This window comes from Anas platyrhynchos, chromosome 7 (genome assembly GCF_047663525.1).
Source record: "Anas platyrhynchos isolate ZD024472 breed Pekin duck chromosome 7, IASCAAS_PekinDuck_T2T, whole genome shotgun sequence".
Lineage (NCBI taxonomy): Eukaryota > Metazoa > Chordata > Aves > Anseriformes > Anatidae > Anas > Anas platyrhynchos.
Genome location: NC_092593.1, coordinates 6,424,655 through 6,446,817, shown reverse-complemented (window position 1 = coordinate 6,446,817; position 22,163 = coordinate 6,424,655). Strand labels below are relative to the sequence as shown.

The 22,163-nt window shown below is 40.7% G+C and overlaps 2 long non-coding RNA genes across 7 annotated transcripts in view; both read left to right on the top strand.

Annotated features, from left to right (window-relative positions):
* Window positions 1-22,163, top strand: part of LOC113844086 (uncharacterized) — a 197,786-nt gene that overhangs the window by 919 nt on the left and 174,704 nt on the right. The gene's annotated exons all lie outside the window — the stretch shown is intronic.
* Window positions 13,095-18,381, top strand: LOC106014654 (uncharacterized). The gene is made up of 4 exons (XR_003498572.3): window positions 13,095-13,370; window positions 14,014-14,211; window positions 15,728-15,766; window positions 18,269-18,381. It is a non-coding gene; the product is annotated as an uncharacterized lncRNA (long non-coding RNA).

Sequence of the window (22,163 nt, the reverse complement as noted above, 5' to 3'; positions counted from 1 at the left end):
CATTTTGGGGGGAACGAGGCCTCCTGCAGAGCATGTTAAACGACGCAAGGTTAAACATGAGGTGGATTGGAGTCTTCTAGAGTTTCAGTCATGTCAGGTGGACTGGTGAACTTTGCAAAGCTGGATTTTAATAACTATCCTCTCTACATTTTGTACTATCAGAGGCAGCAGCTTGCTGCCGCAATGTAATTTCCCAGGCAGGGGAGGAGCGGCCCCAGCTTTGCCCTGGATTGCTGGTAGTTGATTAATGTGGGATCTAACCAGTCCCTTCTTGATATTCCATCCAGTCAGGTTTAGCATGACACTTATCTCTTCACTTGCAATCTCTTCACTTACAATCTCTGTTCTTCATCTGAATTGATCGGTGCCGTGATTCTCTGGTGTGTTAATGAGTTTTCTGTGTGGTACTGTGCTAGGGGCCTTGTTAAACTCCAGAGACATTCTGCCTACTGCATTTTATTTATACGCCCACTCTGTTACTCTTGACAAAGAGGAGCTGAGTTGTTTATCTTGAGTTTTTGTCAAAAAATTTGTCTTGCAGTAATTTTCTCTGCTCTGGCTGCCCACGGAGGCAAATCCGAATGTATTATTCACCTGTTATTTCAAAACCATTTAAACTTGCCAAATGTAAGTGGTGTTTTACACGATTCTGCTGATACTCTCAAAGTTGTTATTAACTGCCTCAGAAGTAATTTTTGATTGTGGCTGCATGCAGTGGAACGATGACAAGGCATATTCTTTCTTCTGTCAAACTGAAACAATGTAAGGACGGTATACTTGCCCTCGGAAACAAAATGTTTTGCAAGCAATGTTTGTGCAGACACTTTTTGTTCATTAAAGCTGAATACAGCTGGTGCTGTCCCCAGCTACTCCCTTCTTTCAGTGCAAATTAAATCCACTCTCACCCATCCTGACGGGTGGTCAGGAAGATGATGTCTCTATCTGGGTGTCAAGATCCTTTGCCAATACAGATGAAAAACCAAATGTTGGTCAGAATCTGTATTCTTTGACATTCAAAACATTTTCCAATGTTTTGTAAGATGGAGAATCCAGATTTTTTAGCTTCCTGGAGTTTTCTAAGTCACTGGGAGCTGTAGAAGTAGAATGCATATTATTGAATAAGCATGAAGTTGTAGGGTGTTTTGTGTTGTTGTTGTTCTGTCCTCTCCCCGTGATTGCTAGATCTTAGAAAGAAAGCTTTTTCTTCATACTTTAGGTTTTACAATCTCCTTTTATAAAGAACACTATATTGCACAAGAATTTGTAGATACTTTAATGAATGTATTTTCAACATTTTCTTTCAAGTACTTAGAGCTGACAAATACAGAGATAGCCAAAAAAAAAAGCCGTGAAAGAATATAATTTAGTGTATAATTACTGGAGCTTCTGTAATATAACCGCAACTGAAGTTGTTTGTACGGTTTCTTTCCCTCCTCTTAGCTTCTTGAGTGTCCTCCTAAGAAGATACTCAAAATCTGACATTCTTTAGATACTTCACTTTTTCTCCTTAGTGCTTCAATTGAACACTTATGCTTCTGTTAACGAAGAAGCCTGTGATCATGATTCCATAGTTCAAATTAGATTAGAGGACAAATTCAATTTTAGTCACTCAGGTTCGAGTCAGAGCTGACTTCATTGTCGCCAGTTGAGTTAATCTGTCTCTGCACAAGTGTAACTGATAGCATAAACAGAATGATAATCAACTGCTGAACTGTAGGCACAATTTCAAAGTTATTCCATAATTGCTCAGTGTTACAAAGCAGGCTACAACCAGTGCGTTGGTCCTCACTGGTTAGTAATCACTTTGGTTCTGAATTGGCGTCCCTGGGAGCCTGCTGTTGGAAATATTACAGTGATATTAGAGAGGGCATGAAGGTAAATGCCTTGACATTCTCCATTCTTGTAACAGAAGTTGAAGCAGAGTATGTGTGTGTTTTTTTTGTGTGAAGCTATTTCTATTTTGAACGTGTTTTGTAAAGAAAAGAGTCCAGCATTTCTGTGCCAAGCAGAGAAATGAGAGAGAAATGCCGGGCATGGCACCGCTGACCAAGCAGCAGCGTCAGCATCCCGCAATGCCAGTCCTGCCTCTGGCCTCTCTCCTCTGCTCTGGTGAAAGCAGTAGCCATGGATGTGCTGGAAGTCTTCTGTGGAGTGGCTTCTGATTACTGGGCACCCTTCGGTTAAGACAAGAGCACCCTGATGTGAAAGTGCTGTGTCAGATTCAAACTGAACTTCTGAGACCTACTTAAATCCAGCTCAAGGTCTGTAAAAAGCCTAAAAATTTTAAAAGAGATTTAAACAGGTGTTTGCAAGCTGTGTCAGTAATGATGAGGATGCAGGAGGTGTTTTGTAGCATCTGGCAAGACAGAGTGTTCACCTGTCTTTGGCTGGAGAGGACCATTATGGGGCTATTTCACTTTGAACAAATTAAGTCAGCCCCTAAGTATCTCTGAGGTGTTTTAGGATCTCCTTTGGTCCTGGCAGCAGAAGTGTGGGAAAGGCAGTTTAGAATAAATTCATCTCATCCCTAAGCTTCTACGCACGTTTGAGGAAGTGGGACTTTCAGATGTACACTACTTTTATCTTTCTTGAGATAGGGATATAGAGAGTTTTCTAAAAAGTTCTTTCCTCAGTTGCTAATTAAACCTAAACAGGAAGGCAGAAAAAAATCACAAATTGGAAAAAAAATAAATGAAAAACAAACAAACAGTGATCTACTTAAAATACAGCTTTCTGTAAAAACCATGTCCTTCAATTCAAAAGAGTGTTTCAGGATCCTGAAGTCACAGCTGTTGATGAATGCATCTGTTTGGTGGCTCTCTGGAGCTAAAATAATACAGTTTATTGAATAACATGTGAATGATGACAAACTAAGAGCTTACTGTCTGAAAGCTTTCAAGAGTATGCTACAATGCCAAAACAAGCATGGAATGATGCCAGCATTATGCTTTTGGTATGAACTTTTCACTTTATCAGGGCAGATAACATCATGTAAAATAAATCTGACTAAGCTATCCAGACAGGGGTCTGCGCAGAGTGGAACGATCCCAGGGACACTTACAAGTGTAAGGATGAGTGACAGGTTTTGTGGGTTTATACCGATAGATGTTTCTCCTTTATTCTGTTACGCGGTAAGTCTTTCACACGTGTTACAGACTGCACACCAAAGATCAAGCTTTCAGTCACAGAGAGCCCTCTGCAAAGATTATTTGACCTTCCATTGGGTGCCTGTGGGGATATCACTCCGAAAGAAGTCGTTCTCATTAAGGTTCCTGCTGACAGTTGGCAGACCAGGTGGTCCTGCATAACACGAGTGCAGGGTCTCACATCTGAGTCTTTAAAGATTGTGCAGGTAGGAAGAGTGGCTTGCTGGTGCTCCGAGTTAAGCCAAACTGGTTGGTGTTAGCTTAAAAACGCGCTGTTTATCTTGTGTTTTCTCAATATACCCTGCAAGATCGGTGTCTTTGTTGTGTACTTGGTGTCATGCTTGAAGAAACCAACACTGCTATGAAATGTTTCGGGATGGTATATTTTGGGAACTCACTGTCACAATATTTTACAGCGCACCGGTTGCTACATGAGTTGGTCTGAACAGGGCAATAAATTCAGCAACTTGAGCAGTGGTTTGTATTTCCTTCTTTTCTGGCTTTTCTACAACTTGCAGCTATCGCTGTTTCCCTCCCCAAATGTGCCCAATATCTATATGTCTATCTTAGAGCACACTTTGGAGGCCTTTGGAGCTCCTCTTTCCTGCTTCTCTTTCTTTTAAAATGCCTACGGCTTCCAAGCTGCCTCATATCTCAGGGTGGATGCTGCTGAATGTTTCCTAGAGAGATACAACCTTTTTTTAAAAAAAAAAAATTAAAAAAAAGACAACTGCTGATTAGTGTGACAGCTTTTTTGTTCTTGCTTCAGACTGTTGCTCACCAGTCTCTGTCCAAGATTTCTAGTTCATTTTGGGCCAGCATACGCTATCATGGCATTCCAGACACCAGTCCAGAGCTACCAGTTCGTGCCCAACCTCAGCTTTCATGTAAGAAGTGAACGTGCAGATAGTGCTGTAATGAAGAAAACCTGAAATCCTGAACTGAGCATACCTGAGGGAGAGCTGTTGGAATCAAAAATACATTGAAACCATGCCTCTCTTATATACAAAGTAAGCTCTTCATCTTTATTAAAAAGCAGTCTAGTCAAGTGATTAAAGTTATGGTTTTGCTGAAGTCCTTGCTGACTGGAGATTTTAAAAATTTTAAATCCTTTTAATATGAATGATATTTAAAGTTCATTTCATTGCTTTTGCCAATTCTATCTAAGCCTCCCTTGCAGATATTGCTGCTAGTTACATCGGTGTGAGGGAAAACAGTGTGCCAACACCCGTGTTTATATGGATAGAGTACATCGAGTTTCTTCATATGCCTCCTGTCAGCTTTCCTTTTTCCAGTTGTACCTGACTGTTCTTTTGCTCTCTGTAGTAACCTGCTGCCAAATTTTATAAAACAACATTTCCTTTTATATTAAGAATACTACCAGACCCTTGTAAAGAGGAATTCTGCTCTTGTATCTGGTATTAAGAATGTGTCGTTAAAGAAACAGCAGCCTGCCACATCCAGCAACCGTACTGGAAATGATTTCTTGCAGGAAATAATGGCTTTCTGCTGAAATCATTAAAATGAAATTCTTAACTTGTCTCGAGATCTTTGAAGGCACGGGGAGGCAGGCTTGCACAGTTCGGTGCCTGTTAGGCACATCTGCATGCTGACCTGCCTTCTAGGCAGACCTCAGTAAGCTGCCTGCCTGAAAGGTGCTGTACAAAGGCTTGTAACTCACTTTCCAGGCAGACAAGAACCGGTACCTGTCTAGGAGACATCCCCTTGCTGATGACCTGCCTCCAAGGCAGATCTCTCTAGTTATCTTTTCCGTCTTTGAAGCAGCTCCATGCAGAGTTGTGTCCTTAGCTGACTGAACTGCTGCTTGCCTGGGAGGTGCTTGGGTTGATAAGCTTCCTTCTAGAAAATCCCAAGCAATTATTTACCCAAAACATCATATTTCTGAAAGGAACATGTAGAATTTGAATCCATAAAATATGTTTTTAGTTCTGACTGATTACTGTGTCTGATATTCACTGTTAACTGCAGGTGTGTAGGAAATATAACAAGCATCCCTCTCCCACGTTAAGAAAAATAAAGAAGCCTGTCAAAAAATTTTGCTAATATGGCACAGAGCACGCATATGCTCATGCTCACGTCTGTGGCAGTAATTTAGCTGCCAAACTTGCTGTATAGGAGGGAGGGAAGTAGGATGACTTTTTATGAAATCCAAAATTACTATTCTGTGGAGAACTAGGAGGAAGGCAGACACTGGATGTTTCAGTATACAGTCTTAAAAATTGCGCATGATTACCGTGAGTCAGGCAACCAGTTTACTCATACAACCTTGTAAGCACCAGTTGCTCATTTTTATACAAAAAAAAAAAGTTTTAATTTTACTTGAACAAAACCAAACAAGACCAAAACAAAATTCCATTTACTAGTTAATGGAAAAATACAATTTAGTTCCTCTTGCTTTCCTAGAGAAATTCAGATTGCAGATCAGACATTAGACTTGAAAAAAAAGTGGCATATACATCCTCAAGGCCATAAACCTGCAGCAGTGAAGTCACCAGATAAAGGATAGATCTGCTATCAAGTATTCTTATGCTCAGGGCAATATTATCGTGCAAGTGTATTGGTGTGATTCTGCAGCAGCCTGCTGGCAGTCAGCGTAGAGTCACTCTGATGGACATGGAATGAGTGCAGAATTTGGTCTTATTAGCTCTGCTTGTGTTTCGCAGAAGCAGCAAGAGTCTCCGTTAGGTGCGTTTGTACTTGATACAGTCTGACATGTCCCACGTGTTTGGACAAACATTACACTAACACAATACTCAGCAGTTAACAGTAGGTATTGCAGAATCTGTTGGTCCTCCTCTGTTTCTTCCCGTTGGCTGACCCACTCCACTGGTGACTAGTATCTCCTGTCACGGATAATTTTCCCTTGTTTCAGTGACATTAAAGCTGGGGCACTGTGGATGGAGAGCTCTGAGGGTGGAAGACTCCATCTGGGTGAAGCTGTGAGCATCTCCAGGCCAGGACATGGGTGTGCCTTGCTACAGCACAGCTGGATGTCTGCTGTGAGCTGCTCCCAGCTCGTGGCTGCCCCAGGACACCTTCACATCTGCATCACATGCTGGGATGCTGCAGGGGCAGGTGGGCACCCAGGACCTCATGTGAGCATGGGGTAGGAGCATGTATAGGTGGTGTGGTTTTCTCTGGAGCATTCTGTATCTGGAACAGGTGCTGAGAGGGACCTTCCACCTCTCCTTACAGGTACTCTGGTCCCTCTGTATGATATAAAAACGTAATTAAGGAAGACAAATTTGTGCTTGGAATGGAAGGTGCTCAGATATATAAAAGTTTTCAGTTCTGATCTAAGCTAGTTTCAGAGTCTGGAAAAACCTTTTCTCTCTCTTCTGTCTAAATTAATTTCATCCACTGGATGTGAGAAATAGCAATTAGGAACACAAAATCATGCTATGTGATCCAGAAATGCAGGTAGGATCCCTGTTCTTTTTTGACTCTTCTTTCTCCCTCTCAACCTCTTCCACCCTATCTTTACTCTAGCATATTTTGACTAATGATTATGGTTGAAGAAATTGAAATCTGCTCACGGGTATTTCTCAAGCAGACTAAGTTTGTCAGCTAAATTATTCATTGTGAATTAGCTTCTGGGAGGCAGTGCCTGTACTTAGTGTGATGGTGACCGGGCTGCACCTCTGGGTATCGCTGTGACACTCGGATGTAGTGTTGACAAAATTCACAGCTTCCAATGGCCACAAATGACAAAGTAGGTTTCTCCTGCATACGTTAGCTGCTTGAAGCTATAAGGCATGACCTGCTCAACAGAGGGGAGTTGGGTGCTGACAGAGAGCAAACGTACACTTACAAATAAAAGGTTGCATATGCTAAAACGTAGCAAAGCTTCATATAATATTTTGGTGTAAGAGATTCATTAAAATAACAAATTTTGGGGAAATAGTTGAGTCCACCCACTTCCCAAGCATGTGCAGACAGGTTAGGTTGCTGTTCATAAACTAGTCCGAGACTCCTGCAAGTCACCAGATGGCCCGGTTCTATGAATCACTAGCCGGGCTAGCTTTTGATCTGCAGAGCTGAAGCCATGCTTATTTGAATCCAAGTTTTACTTTCTGCAAACCCTGGAAATGTTTTTAATAAGATGATGTGCTGTTACATATGTATCAGTTGATAATATGTGGAAAGTTATTACTTCAAATATGTTGAAATCATTTCTGAGAAGTGATTGGAATAGTGCATTTGAAAAATCAAAGTATATTGAAGGAAATGCGCTAACCTCATGTTTTCATCAAAGGCTTTATAAGGATTTTGTTTTTCATTGGTGTAGTGTCCTTTTCTAATCTCAGCATTGTAGAGCTTACCAAACGTGTTGCAGAAAAATCCTCTGATGCTCATCCATGTGTATTTTGAGGAACAGCGGGCACCAAAGAGAAGACTTTAATGGATATGAACAGAAGAAAAGAGTTACTGAAATCCAGTGATTGTGTTAGAGAACTGAATCTGTAGCAAGCATGGGCAAAACTGCTCTGCTTCTGAACCCTTCCAGCTTTAGTGAATTTGATAAAGAGCAACACAGATCTCAGCTCACCATAACTTTTGAGTTTTGTGACACTAAAGCCCCTGCCAAGCTTTTGCCAGTATTGCCTAAGTTTTTCATCTCTATCCTGTGTAACAAAATACATCCTCATGCAGAATGCTGTGGTCTCCTATGTACGCTAAGAGTAATGAATGCAATTAGCATCTGGGAGCAAGGTGGAAAATCCTTTGCTCCTTTCAGAACCCTTCACTGGATGGCATCCCACACTTGTGCCTGCATTGTGCCTGGGCTCTGGTTCATGCTGCAGCTTTCTTCTTGCTGGGGGTGCCAAGAGGATCATTGCATGGGGTTTTTCAGCTTGCTGCCCCTCTGCCAGACCTGGTTAAACCACCTGAAAGATGAAAAAGTTGGCGTGGACTGACAGACACGTGCACTCAAACAGGATGCTCGTATGCACTTGTTGCCCTGAAAATTCACACAAAAGCCTAATGAATCGTATCCCACCTGAACTGCGTGGTCCTGACACTATAGAGAGGCGTTTGCTTCATCTTCTCCCTGTCTGGATCTGCTTCTGAGCCCTCACGATGCCTTTCCCCCACACAGAGCAGCCCAGCGCCTTCTGGCCGTGACCCCCAGCCCTCAGGCAGCCCCAGATATCCCGGTCCCGGCTCACAGGACCCGCTGAAGAAGCCACAGCAGAGCGGAGCCCCCGAGCGGGCAGGGCCCGATCCCCCCCCTCCGCCACCCGCCCGGCGCTGCTGGCCCGGGGCCGCCAGGTGGCGGCGTCAGCCCGCGGAGCTGCGCTCACGGCTCGGGGCCGGCCGCGCCCGCGGGGGGAGACAGCGTTTACCCGTGCCTCTCACCCTTTTCCCTTCCACTTTTCCCTTTCTTTTCCCCTTCCCTTTTTCCCTTTCCTTTTTCCCTTCTCCATTTCTTGCCCCTTTTCCTTTTTCCTTTTTGCTTTTTAATTACTCTTCCCTTTCCCTTATCCCTTCCCTTCCATTTCTTGTTCCCTCCTTCCCTTTCCCTTTCCCTTTCCCTTTCCCTTTCCCTTTCCCTTTCCCTTTCCCTTTCCCTTTCCCTTTCCCTTTCCCTTTCCCTTTCCCTTTCCCTTTCCCTTTCCCTTTCCCTTTCCCTTTCCCTTTCCCTTTCCCTTTTTTTTCCCTTGCCTTTCCCCTTCCCCCTCTCTTTCTTTCCTACTTTATTTTAAATATGTTTACCTCTTATTTTATTTATATTTATATTATTATTTATGTCTCTCTCTCTATTATTTTATCTTTTTTATCTTTTATTATTTTCATTTTTATTTCCAGTTCGGAAATCCCCAGGTGACATAGTGAAGCCACTGATTGAGACCGGGGAGGACTGGGGGGCATAACAGAGTCAATTTTTCTCTTGTGCTATCAGCTGAAGAACACCTTGGAAAGTCTGCAGTTAGATTGTTTTATAAATATTGTATTACAAGACCATAAACACTAAGAAATCACTTTGCAAATACTTGTTTGTAAGAACTGCACTTTTAATTCCTTCAGCTGAGAGACTCTGAGGATGATGCAAGAGTGAATTTGGAGGAGGATAAACTACCTATGCCATCAGTTTCCTCCGGTAGTTAATATTGCATTTAAACCGATAATGATTGAAATGATTTTTGAATAACTCGCCATCTGAGATATTTGTAATGTTAAAAAATCGCATTTTAATGTAATCTCTGCTGCCTTAAATGAGCTTACATTATGCATGTTGTTATGCAAAGAAAAATGAGAGAGGAGAAAAAAACTCCTTGCAAACACTTTGTGTGAGGCTGACAAGTAGGTAAAAACTTAATTTCCTTTGCAAGCATTGCTCGGGACTCAGAGGGGAATAGCCACATGACGGCAGCCACGCAGTGCAGGGCAGGGCTGCAGATAGCTGTGACTTTCAGTCCTTGCTGCCTTGATTCTGTACACAACTGCGTAGGAAATGCTTCTTTATTTCCAAACTGAATTCAAGTCAGAGATAGGCTAAAAGCACCATTCATTTAGATTAAAGATCCTGAAACTATCATGTTTGCAACCATTTGTCACAGTTTAAGTAGCAGTGCATAAATGTCGTGCTGTTGGTACACAATTTAATCTCTGCTGACAACAGCTCCATTTCCAAAGTTTCTGCAGCATTTTTTTTTAATGTTTACATTTTTTACAAGCAGACTCTTCTGCTCGTGCAGAAGTGGGATGGTTCTTTAGGTGAGCAGGCCTGAATGCCCTCAGCACTGGGAAAAAATGATAAAGCATGGAGATTAGTGTGTATGTGAGCACCGATCAAACAGTGTTTGCACTTGACAGCATTTACATCTAGCTGAATGTGTGGATTTTGTTGTTGCTTCAGGTCAGAATAAAGTGGGTAGGCTTTGTTCTGGCTGAGGGTGAAAGACACACTGCTAACTTTTGACCTCCCCTTGTCCTTACTCCCTCTCCTGTTACCTCCACCACCAAAAGCAGGGGAAAAACTAATCATATGATGAGATTTTTTTGTTATCTTTCCAATTGTTCTGTTGAAATATACAAGCAATGATTACCAGTTTATCAAACATGAATGCTTAGCTTCTAGTGGATGTCAGTCTTTTGGTATTCTTGGCACAATGTTCATAGCTTTAGGCCTTTCCTTGTAATAAAGCATTGGCTCAGAGTGTATAGATTATAAATCACCATGTCTCTTTCCAGTGATAATGCCCTTTATAGACCTCATTGCTTTGTCTTCTGAATCTGTCTGTGTTTGAGCATATGCCCAACCTGGAGCAGGTGGAGGAAAAAATGGTGAATTTCCTGCCACAAGGAACTTTTCCAAACTGTTTCGTTGCAGCTACCAGGAGAAAAAAGTCTTTGTGGTAATTCTTCTAAACCAGAGAAAATAAAGATGTTGCCACATGGAAGACTGCACTGATCCTGAGTTGCAGAAACCTCATTGCTTCACTCTATGAAACAGAGGTAGAGCGATGTCTACAGTCCTCTAAGTGTATTTTTTCCTAACCCCAAATGAGAAGAGTGTACATCTGGGTTGAGGATGTCCTGGAGGAACTGGAGGTCTGTTGCAGTGGGATGCTTTTGATGTAGCTGAACATGGTTTCTGAAGCTTGGGGTTAATGTGCTGCTTACAGAGTTACTCATGAGAGTGGTTCAGAGCAGTGCTTCAGGAAACCTCTCCAGTCAGTGCTGCCAGGTCTTTGTAGTTCTCATCCTTAGCTTCTAAAATACCTGCAGTTGTTTACACAGGACAAAACAGATGTGCTTGGCTAACCCACAGAACAAAAGCTGAAGAAAGTGGGAACAGGATCAGTCCCAGCTGACATGTTTTAGCCATAGCAGCGCTAAAAAACATTGCAGCCTCCCGAGTCCACCCAAAAGTGCCATCTCTTGAGCAAAGATCAGTTTAACTGAAATAACCTATGAATAAGTAGTGGCATCAGATTCAGATAAAGGAAGAGGACTGACACATACAGATTGAGACGGGCGTTTGGTGGTAGGAACGAGGAACCAGGCAGCAAGAAAAAGCAGAGATCAGAAGTTATTCTGTGCAAATACCTTATCCACAATGCGATGAACTTTAATTTCCAGAAGCAAATATTATATGTAAGTCTTGATAATGGAAACATTATCATATCTGAATCCAGCTTGCCACTTTCTAAAATACACTTCATGCAAGACAGCTGTCTGTCCTGTCAGATTATAAGAAGTCTGTGTTTTGCTCTGGTGGTTTGAATTCTTTCTGGCTCGTTTGGCTATTCAGCTTACTTTACAGTGCTCGTTTTCATGGTATTACAATTCTTATCCTACACTGTCTCTGCCACATGACTAGAAGTGCTGAAGCTTCTCAAGACCCATGGCATAAATAGAATTTCTGTTTTCCTGTCTTCATTCCCATCGTAGATCTTCTTTGCTGGGCACCAAAGTCCTCTTTGCACTTGCCTTTGTGCAGCTGAGAGCCACACCGTCCCTCTTCCCCTCCTCAACCTTCTGGGCAAGCTTCCACTGCCTCCTCAGCTCCACCAGTGCTGGGACAAGTCCTGTTCTACCTCTCACCATGCCCAAACAGGTCTTGCAGTCCTCCTCGCCTTTCTGATCCCCTTTGCCACAGCCTGATGGGGTCACTCCCTTCACTGGAAGCCAGTGCCTGAATTTTTTTTTTTTCTTACTGCAAATGAAGTAAGAATCCAGAATGAAGCCAGAACCCTCTTTCTGTAAAGGGTTTGGGAGCAATGAGACAAGACAGGTGTTGATGGGAGATGTTAAAATCACACAAATTGGAAGTACTTTGAAAGAAAATGGCTAGAGAACATCCTGGGCCCAAATGTTCTGGATTTCAGATACAGATAGAGCAAACTAAGTGGGAAGAGCTAAAATGTTATGTAGAGCCCATAGTGAACACACTGTGAAACTCAGTATACTTTAATTTTCCCTTCAAAAACTTATCCTTTCTAAAATTTGAAACTTTGCTTCTTCCAAGGTCACTTTAGATTTAATTTACCAATATGATATATGCAAAGAGTTAATTTAATAATCTAATATGGAATTTTTTTAAATTGCCTGACAAATACATTGTAAGTATGATCACATCTCTCTGAAATGAAAATCAAGACCACTCAGTGTCCTTTTGTCAAACTGATTGCATCTAATTAAAACAGAAAGAAATCCCTGTGATGCAGCGTTTCTTCCCATTAACATGCGCTGCACAGGTTACTACCTAATTTAATACAGAATGTTGTCTTGCATTTCTCTATCCCTGATAAAACTGCTCTGGGTAGATGAAGTTAAGTGAACTTCTGAGTTATATAAGGAAATAGCAATCCCCACCCTCATGCATGGTGATATATAATTTATTTCCTTTCCTTAGGGCTTGTTTCCAGCTATGGAAGCAGAAGTGCTAGCCCTTGGCCTCACACTGCTGCTAGCTTGATACTGTGATTTCTTGGTAAATAGATAAACACGTCTATAAGATTAGGGGACAAATTTGCTTCAGCACCCAAAGCTCCCTGATCGATACTACTAATCCATTAAAGATTACAACAAATAATCTTATGTTTCTGTCCCTTCATTCTGGTGTTAAATATGAACTGAAAAATAACAGACTAAAATATTTCTAAAATTAAATGAAACAGGGAAATTACCCTTCACACATTTTAAAGATAAAGAATCCTCATTAGTGCATCTGCTGGCCTGGACAGACTTCCTTTGAAAGCAATTTAAGTATAACAAAGTCATTTTCAAATTAAAAAGGAGCAGCAGCTGTATGGAATGAGAATGCAAGAGCAGCAGCCACACAGCCAGCTCCCAAACCCCAGCACCTGAATTGGACAAGAGTTAATTTGACCAAATGGCCACTGCACCTGAAGGTGAGGGGTGATGGCTACATTAAGCCAAGGCAAAGGGCTGGTGGGAACATGGTGGAAGGTTCAAAGCCCATTGAAGCTGGGGGGTATTTTGGCTTTGGAGGAGGCCAAACGCAGCCTTTGTTGTTCTGAATAAATGAGTTTATGATTCAGTTTAGCCTCAGTCCCGGTGGAAGGAGCCCCTGTGAGAAGTTCCATCAGAGTGACTGAATTACAAGCTGATGGGACTTTGCTGTAATTTATTTAAAGTTATTTACATGCACAGGAGTACATTTGTGGAGCCAGGTTCTGTGCTGATGAAATTGGAAAGGACACTTACTAACCTAGTGCTGAGGTGACCCAAGTAAGTGTCCCCAGCTCTCTGTGACCTGTTAAATACTTTGGAAAACCTTCCTGATTGTTGAAAGAGATTTGCTTATTGCTTTTCATTCACTTTTTCCGGGCTTTCCCCAGCTTTATTTTCCTAGTCTGGTCTGTTTTAGTCTTTTGCCTGTAATAATTGAAAGCTGGTAAGAGAAACACAACTTTCTAAGCATTCTCTGTGAAATGCTTTTGAAAATGGAGTACTTGACGAGCCTTTGAGCCAACTACTGGGGTTATTAGATCAAGGTCATAACAAGCCGGTACATTTGCTTACTACAATATATGGGAGTCTAATGGCAACTGCAATCATTTACTTCCCCTCCCTGACTCTTTGCGAGCTATTTGCTTGCTTACACGAGGTGTCAACAATACTGCCAACAGGGATGAAGTCTGAAGAAATTAACATAAATAGTGTCAACGCGCTGTCTTCTGATTTAGTGCCAGTTTCTTCAGGATTTCATTTTATTGCTATCAATATTTTCTCTGATCATCACTACTGTAACATAATCTCGACACTGCAAATTAATTTCGTGTACAGGCTCTGTTCTGTCCCATCAGCGGTGATGGGCTCACCCAGCCACTGCCTCCTCCCCACTTTCCCCCTGCTATTATGCTCTCTGCAGTTTACGGCTTGTTCTCTGCGCTTTCACACCCCCAGCGTTTGCGAAAGACGGAGCGAAGCCATGGTATTTCATTTACTCTATGTTAACTCCGCTCCCCTGGGTTGTGAGAGAGTGAAAATTACTTTGTAAGGGAAGACTTGGCCAACGCAGGAGAAAATATCGCCAAATGCTGAATCTGAGAAGCAAAGTGGAGACAAGGTGCTGCTCAAAACTGTTGAAGTCGTTCCTTTGGTGGTCTTTGGGCATGTCATTTTATGACTCTTAGTTTCTGGGCATCACGGTGCACCTCTGGTTTTTGTTTCTTTCCTTTTTCACTTGTGTTGAACGTTTACAATGTAATTACACATTTCTGTGGGGGAGAGATTGGCACTTTGATGGGGCTCCTCGTGTAGTAGGGAAAGTTATAGTGAGGTGAACGCTGCAGGGGAAAGATGAGATTGATGTCTTCCGCTAAAAGAAACGTTTTGATATGGCTTCAGAGAGGAATCCTGTGTCCTGAAGGGAGACGAGGAGAGCTGTGGATGGGTAAAAGCATGCAGAGCTTCCAGCCTCGGACACTGTGACCCTCAGCACAAGCCTGGGAGCCGGCAAAATGGAAACAGCCTGGGGCTGTGCAGCCAGCAGGGTTTGCTTGTGACCCTCACCTAGCACCAAGTTCCTCTCTGTGCCTGACAAATCCTTTCCTTGGTGCCCAAATTATTCTGCCTGATTATAGCATCTGCCTGGCTCCTTAGATCAAGTTCCGTTGTGAGGAGTCAATTATGTAGCAGGGAGAGAGGGGAATAAAGAGCAGGGAAATGCCAGCAAGAAGCATAACATAAGGAGCTAACAGACACCACCCCACAAATCCTTGCCCAGGTGGGGATATTTAGCAGCAGCAAGGGAGCTGCAGAGAGCATCAGGCTGCAGGGCTGGCCAGGAGCCCTGACCTGGTGCCCAGAGCACCCAGCACCAGGGTTAAACTACACCTGCGAGCAGTAGCAGGGTATGCTTTGGTCTGTGCTACTTTAAGCCCATTTGTCTGAGTGCTGTGTACCTTTTGAGAAAATAAATCATACTTAGTATCGAAGAATTTGCTCTCTGCATCATGAGCTTCTAGTAGTGCCTCCGGTCTTCCACAAGAAAATCTCTGCTGCCATCAAGTCCTGCAGGCCTCCACTCTTCCTACAGACTTTTCATCTTGAAGGACACATTCTGTGTTGTTTTTACTCTCTTTTTAGAGGGCCTGGTAGCAGTTCTTACTATTTCTGATTGATAATGATTCTCAGACTGCTGTTTGGTCATAACCAGGCAAATGGAGATGGTAAATGTGCACACTGCTTGTGGTTGCCTTTGATGTGGTTTTTGCCTATGTGAGCAGGTGACTTTAACATTATGGGTGTGAGCACTTCTCTGCCTGGATCGACTCGCTACAAGGGCAGTCATTATGTTCCCTCCAGACAGATTTGCCTCTGTATCAATTTAGCATACCTTTAATTACAGCCAGGAAGCCTTTAAATTTCATCTATGTTGTAGGGGATTTTCTACGTCCTACTCTGAGTTCCACCCAGTAATGTTAAATTAGTCTAATTTATATACAACTGACCTTGCCCGAGCATATACCTATATTAAAAAAAAAAAAAAAAAAAGTGCTCAAAATAAAAAGTGAAGCACTTACAAGACCCAGGATCAAAGTCACCTATGAAACTTTAAATCATCCTTTTCCTCATTCCAGATAACCTTTGCTTTGTTCATTGAACAGCGTTCTTACTGGGTAAGTAACAGGTCAGTGTTTCTCTTAGTCTGCTGCTGTGTTATTTATGGAGTGCCACTGAAACATTGCATCAACAAGAAAAAAAAAATAATCCAAGTTTTTCCCATGTTGCTTTCAATGCTGATTTGCAATTGTTCATTAATTAATTAGCACAGTACCCCTGCAAGGTGAGGTAGTGTTGGTCCCTGTGTGAGTAAGAAATGGGGCTTAGAATAAAAGTGAGTGCTAATGTTGGAAATCCAGCTGGAAATAGCTACTGTCCAGTTTTGCAGAGTCGTGTGTCCACTGTAGTGTGTTACATGAAAGTGCTAGATAAGACTGTTCGGCACATGTTAGCACACACAAAACATTTTCATCAGACTCCATGCCAAAAAAATAGCTCAACCGCTTTACTCAAGACTTTTAAAAAGTAATAATAAAAAATCAACAAATATACAAAATTCAATATCCCATTTGGAAAATGTAAGTGGTTACAGTGAGACAGATTTATCTGCAAGGAAAAATGGGACCTTAAATAGAAAATGCCAGCTATGCTTAACTACAAGCATCAATAATTATGAAGCCAATGTTAAAACCTTACTCTGGGTAAGATGAGGCCATAGTTGAATACTCCATCAACATACAAAAACTGCAGATATACTAGATTTCCTTCTACCTTTTCTTTCTGCAAATAGAAGACTTTCAGCTATCTGAAAGATAGCCTCTGAGAGATCTATTTCCCCTGGAATTTGGCTCCGATTAAAGCTTCTTGGTGCAGCACTGAATTGTGCTGGGAGTTTTTACTGGGGTGCTTGATCACCTGGTGATTGCGGTGACTTTTTTATTTTCTGGTTTTATTTTATTTTATGGTTTCCTGGGTGTGCAGTCTGGTCCCTCTGGGTCCACAGAGCTGTCCCTGGGTACCTCTGTGCTTGCAGACAACGAGGTGTCTTTGGGCTAAACTCCCTTTCTCTGGAGGGCTGGACTTCCCACTCTGCTCAGAGCTCTGCTGCTGGGTTTTTATAGCCTTTGGCTAGCCAAGGCACTGCTTTAAACCTGTGCTTCTCCAAATGTTTCTCAAGCATCAATATATTCACATGTGACCTTTTCCTTGTCTTTTTGCTCTGATCCTGAACGACTGTTTCCCAGCCATCCAAAATCTGCTTTCTTTGTATGTCGCACTTAAGGTGATTTGCTTTCATTGCCCACCTACATCTCCAGAATATAATATAAATTAATGTTAATTTTACTTATTGTGTACTCTCCCCGCATGTCACTCTTCTCATGTTTCTTCCCTTTTGGTTGGAAATGTGGTAGGTAGGGCTAATTCTGCACCATCTTTGATTTCACAGCTCATTCATTTTGGGGGATAGAGAACTCTTTGCAGGACCTTCACTCAGGTTTGGATTCAGCCATTAGGTTGCTGAATATGCTTCAAAAGATAACTGTGAAAATCTCATTACTTCAAACCCTTTTGAATGAGGCAGTAGAAAGTGTGCCGCACGAAGTAATCATGCATTATTATTTAAATGGCCTAAGATATATCCTCTTTTTCTTTAATAGCATCTTTGACCTCCCTTCTTCCTGTAGTCAAGCCACGGAAAAATTACATTTTGTAGTGTACATTTTACATGGCACTGTCATTTGGTTATTTCTTTTCCAAGGGAAAGCCACTTTCCTCCTCTTCCCCCCAACACCTTCTAAAAGAAAATTGAGCTTCTAGGAACTTAATGTGCAAACTTCACTGTTACATCCTGCAAAATTGAGATTGCTTAATGGAACTGGAAAATAAAGATTATTATTTTTTTTTTCTCCTGTTATGAGCAAACTTAAGCAATTTTAGATAGTCATTTGTGGTCTGGTGAATGCAGGGAACTAAATCCTGAGTGACTGCCAGAAGCGACAATTTCAGTCGCGTTTTTTTTCCTAATTGAATTCTTTGATAGTTTCAAATACAGAAGCCCAAGTACTCAGTCTCCAAAATTCAGATACTTGTGACATTAAAGTAATGAACTTGCATAAATATTAGAAGGATATTTAGGATGTTCACACCAACTGAGTAGCATGACATGCTATATAGTTGATTTTTTTCCCTTATAAAAAAATCCCAGCAATAGATTTTTTTTTTACTTTTCTCTTTTTCTTTTTTTTTTTTTTTTTTTATCCTCAAATTTGTGAATAGTAAACATTTTCCTTTTAGAGAAAAGAATGACAAGTTTAGGTTATTTTAGAGGGTTTTTAGAAAACTATGTGTGAATGGGAAATTTCTCATTGCGTTGAAAATATTTCTGCAATCTTACACATAGTGGCAGTTTTAATCCACCTTCACTAGGTCTGAAATAATTAGTTCATAGAAAAATGCGCAGTGGAAAAAAAATTGAAAATAGATGATTGCTGTTTGGCTACAAACAGAAAATTAAACTTCAGTAACTCATGGAAAGCTCCTGCATGCATTGCTGAGATTAAGGGGAGCACTGCTATGTGTACAGCATAACTGAAGGGTGTTTTTTGGCTGATTTGTAGTGGAAGGCTGCAGCGTGTAGCTACTGAAGCCTGATATAAATGCACTCTGTGCTGCCAGCACCAGGAACGCTTTGGCGTGATGATGCCAGCCTGCCTGCTCTGCGTGCTACAGGTGGGTGTCTGCAGCTATGCTAAGGAAGCAGCCTGGGCAGTCTGCCTTGCCTGCTGGTCCTGATTAGCCACTCACCTTGCTCCTTTCTCATGCAAGATTTTCATCCTTCAAATACACTTTAAAAAATTCATAATGTTTACTGCTTGTTCAGATTGCAGGCCGTTTGGTGCTTTTATCATACATTTGTGTAGTCTTGCTGGAAAAAAATGATGGTCTGTCTTAAATCCCTTACTGCCTTGGTCTTTCTTAGTCCAAGTTGCTTGGTCATTTGTTATAAATGTCATGAGAGGTCACATATCCTTTGTAGAATTTTCCTTCTGAATTCCCTTTAGAACTTTCTTTAACGCCTCAAAGAGTTTGCTTCTTTATTTCTTTTTAAAGAATGTCAGCTTTATTTCGCTACTAAATCACAAGGATACTCAATCCATTGAATAACTTGTTTTTCCTGTGTTATGCCATCTCTATTTCTATAAATCCTTTGTATAAAAAAAGTGGCAGTTCAGGTTTGTTAATATGAAAAAATAAGAATTTTTCTGCTAAAATTCCTTCAAAATTGAAAAGACTGAGCCATATGTTGACAATTCTCTTTCACATTTAAAAATCTGTCTCTATAATCATAGTGAAATCATGCTAGGATTTGTGCTTTTAGCATATATTCCCTGGTGGCAAATAGTTTTAAATGCATATGTAGAATTTTCTATTTTTCTTTTCTTTTGAGGTTCTACATTAGCTGTTGCTGCTCATTGACTTATGCTTGACTTTTTTTCACCTCTCTCAAGGTACATGGATAGCTATTTAATGACGATTATAATTCCTTAGCCATTTTGTTCAAATTTCTGGGCAGACCGTGTTACATCTGTATGTGTATTGTATGCGTGCCCACACGTGCAAGGTGTGTGTTTTCATAGGTATCTGGAAGATGATTTTGTGTTACTGAGCCCTTCTCCCATTGCAGTATTTTGAGGCATGACAAAACTTTTGTTCCTTCAGCTGTAGGAACTGTTACTGTGTGAAGAAATAACTAGCAGACCAAGGCTGAGAGTGAGCCTGCACGGTGCTAGATGCTGCATAATCCAAGAGTTAGTTATTTTAGGTTGCAAATTCATTGAGATTAAAAAGTCAGATACAGAAGAGGCTCTATTTAATGGAATATTATCATCCTCATTTTGTGAATGAGAGGAGTTGAAGCATTCAGACAAGTGAATGACTTGCCCAAGGTCAGAAAGGAAACTAGAGCTGAAGCCTTATCTCCCTAGCTGCAGTTTCAGCCAACTAAATGCACACTCATTCTTCATGTGAGTTTTCAAGTGTGGTTCTTTTGTGCTTCAGGCATTCTTCCTAAGTCAAAATTTTGTGGAGTCCCTCTTTTTTATTTTTATTTTTCTATTATTCCTCAGTTTGTTTAGAGAAAATACATAGTAAAATTAAACAAAAAAAATAGAAGACACCATGAAAATGTTTTTTCATAAACTGAGTGTGGTAGAAGCAGATGGAAATATAAAACCAGCTCTGATTTAATGATGACCTGCACCCTCTTCCTTTAAGAGTTTTAGACAATTATGAAATTCAACCACAGAAAAAAAGATTATCAAATTCTATAGTTAGAAAGGACTGAAGTTTTAGCTAATTGTAGGAGAAATATTTGAAGGGATGGACTTGGTTAAGGAAAAAAAGAATATCTGGATATGTGTTTTAAAAATAAACTGCCATTTCACAACATTTTTTTCCATGATCATGTGATATTTGTGAAGTGGGTGAAATGGATCTGGTGTAGCATTTCCTTTTTGATGTGCAATGCAAATAAGAATTTTACTGAGTTGGTGACCCTCATCCTTCAGTCTGACTTTTTTTCTATTTCTACTTCCCCCCCCTTTTTTTTTTTTTAATCCTAAGCTTTTTCACATTTATGAAAAGAAAAATCTGCCTGACATAATTTTAAAGCTTCAGTTTGTAATCCTCTGTTACAGAACACTGGGCTGAGGGTTGTAATGAATGCTTTGTAAATGAATAACAACGCTATTTTAGTACTAATATAAGGAATCAGCTCTATAATTGAACTATCAGTAAATTCATCATCAGATAGACTATTAACAAAGTAATTACATTCATTTTGCCAGTTTATTGTTATTAATTTGAGATACACAAGGTCGTAGTGGAAGTCATCAGTCCTTGCTTGTGGAAATCCAGGGTAAGATCCAGCTGGCGTGATTATACAGCAGATGATATATTCCTGTAGGTGTAGTATGTGAGACGTGGGACACTGAAGCTAGCTCAGCTTCTTAATTGTTCCCAAAGATCTATTAAGTCTGTGATTTATTTATTTTGTGTGTATTTGCATAGAGGTGCCTGAAAAGGAGGTGCTGGCATTGCTATAACATAAAAATTGCAGAGGAGTGTATGGTGAGTGTGGAGTGATGCTGGTTCCTTGCATTTCACTGCTGGTTTGGACAAGAGCAATGACAGACCTGCTGATGGCCTGCCCAGCTGTTCCCGTTACAGGAGAACAGGGAAGTCTGCACTGTTTTCTAGAGGACTTAGTGAATCTTGAACCAGTAAAGCACACCAATTCCCATGTTACGACTCCTAAGCATGAGCAAAATTACAGCAATCTGGAAATTACGCCATGTGATCAGGCCCTTTACTCAGAACTAATACAGGCGGGGTCTGTGGATTACCCTGTGGTATTTAAGTGCTTGTGATCAAATTCTGGGTGCTCTTTTTTAGCCTTTCCATGCTATAACTTCATTTAGGATTCCCTGTTAGTAAGAAATCAGTCTACAAACTCTTCCTTTTAATCTTTTTTTTTTTTTTTTTTTCCCTCTATCCCAATTAGTTTTGTAAATTGAAGTCTCTTGTTACTGCTAATGTGTTCATTTAATCTTTTTAATTTCTTTTATAATTTCTGTGTATTTTGGGGGAATCAGGCAATTTACAGTAATTCATACTAGCAGCAGGATCTACTTATTCACCTGAAAAGATGAAACTTAAAATAATTTACCTTTCTGAAAGATATTTAAAAGTGTAACTGAGATAAGTGTTTGATTGTGCTTCAGTTAAATTCAATAAACAGGTATTTATGCAAATTCAGTTAGCCTTACCAGTCAGATGTTCAGTTAATAATAAGATTGATATGTGAATAATTCACTTACATAATCGTTAGATTTCAAAACACCTTACAGAGAGGGGTAGTAACAAATCTTCCTGGAGAACAGGGAATATTAGAGTTAGGTGATTTACTGATTAAGTGAACCCATGAGCTGCTGGCAGGACTGGGAGTGGGCACGTATTGAGCCTCACCAAGCCCCATCTGCAGCTAAAACCTTACCTCAAATACCTACATATGTAATTTTGTGAGTGCTCTTGATAGTTATGTGTAATGGAGATCACACATGTATACATGCAATGGGTATTTAAGAGATGGAATTACACATACATTATGAATTTGTATATGTGACATGAGTAATAATTAAGATTTAAAAAAAAAAATTAAATCAGTCCATCAACTGACTGAATGCACTTAGAAGATATGAGGATACTAACACATCTACTTTAATAATTTATATAATTTGATTTTAATCATTATAGTTTATTTTTTTCCTGGGGCACATCCTTCATAGGAAAAACACTCATAAGAACTCTTTATCTCAAATCTCTTGGCAGAGTCATGAAACTTTGTTAGCTTGTGGAACTGGTTCGGGTGTCAGAGGAGCAATATCAAACTACAACTTCCCATAAATTATAGGGAAACTGGAAGTGTGGTATAAATGAAATTAGAATTGGGTG